Genomic DNA, 1,605 nt, shown 5'->3' with positions numbered 1-1,605 from the left:
CCGAGACAGGGTCTCACTATGTAGACTAGACTGGCCTCAACTCAGAGATTCATCCACCTGTCTCCCTGGTGCTGGGATCAAAAGGGTGTGCCATCACACCTGGCCTATTATGTACCTTTAAATGTCTAAGAATAGATGTCTGTAATAAGAACTTAAGTTGCCCCAGTATTGTACAGTGCCACTGAGTAAGCTGCACACACCTAACAAAGACTACAATCAGAAAAGTGCCTTCTAAATAGCAGCACTCTGGCTTAGAAACTTTTCCATCTCTATCAGCCAGGACTCAGGCTTATGCAACTGTACTGCTTTGAGTGGATACTAACAATTTTACTCCATAAGTGGTTTTCTACAAATTTTAACACAAAGGGTGTCCACCATGTTTGTTCACTAACTCTACTTTTGTCATACACTGGCAACTTCTTTAATGTCTAGTAACACTAGATGTTGCATATTTGGACTTCTCTGTCCTTTATATACACTGTACATTGCAAAATTAAACACAGCTATAGGGGACAATGGTCAATTTTGCATTACCAAAACCTTGAGTTAGTGTTACACCCTTTACATATATTTTTTGTTCCTTCCTCCCTTCCCAAACCAGCAAACATGTGCTTCTTGGAAGTGGTTCTATCATTTCATTTTTAAAAGACAGTACTTCACTATTAATATTAACAAAAGACTATCTACAGTGTATTATTCACTATATCTACTTTTAACATACTTTGTGCACTTCTAAACATCTAGAAAGACTAGATAGTTCCAAAAAGAGTATTCAGCATTGTTAAACACATACATACATACATAGATGTATATACACATACTGTAATGAATAGGACGCATACACAACCCAATAGTTATTACACAAAAGTCTTCTCCACGTGACCAGGCTGGCACTGGACCTCCTCTTCCTTCTTCGACTCCATCTTCTAACTTACTGAACACAGACATGTGACGCTCCTGGGATCTTTCTAAAGGAGGCCTAACAACTCCATTTCAAAGTCACTTCCAGGAGACATGTCTACGACTTTTCTGTGAAGCAAAACTGGGCACACACGTGTCATTTCCTATCTATACTCCATTCGTCTGCAATCTCTACATCTAGATGTCTAGATGTCCAGATGTCGCCAAAAGTTTTCAAAGGTTGGGGGAATGGTTGAGAGCAGCTTTTTCATATTATATACACAGGCCTTCGACCTTGGGGAGCGTTTCTGGCTGGCCGAACCGGCTAAGTTGCATCCAGCTTCTCCCAGGCAGAGGGAGGATGCCAGACCGGCCCGTCCCTCCCGCCGCCACGCGGGGCTCCGCCATGCTGGGCTCCGCTCACCTTCCAGAACCGTTAAGGCCTTTGTTCCACAGTCCTGACAAAGTGCTGGCTGAGGCTTGTCCCCAGGGCCATCCCTGCCCAGCGATGGCCGCGCGTGGCTGCAGACCCACCTTCTCTGGGTCCAGAGGCCCCTTCGGGTGGATCGCCAGGTCGTGTCCACCGTCAGGTCGTGTCCACCGTCATTCTGGGTCGCCACGTCCTCGCAGGACCGGCCAGGGGAACAGGAAGCGGGGTGGGGGAGTGTCGAGGCTGCGCTGGGCGGCGGCTGCCATCGGTGTCGT

Source organism: Nannospalax galili, unplaced genomic scaffold, assembly GCF_000622305.1.
Source record: "Nannospalax galili isolate Female #2095 unplaced genomic scaffold, S.galili_v1.0 scaffold5605, whole genome shotgun sequence".
Lineage (NCBI taxonomy): Eukaryota > Metazoa > Chordata > Mammalia > Rodentia > Spalacidae > Nannospalax > Nannospalax galili.
This window is presented reverse-complemented; position numbering follows the sequence as displayed.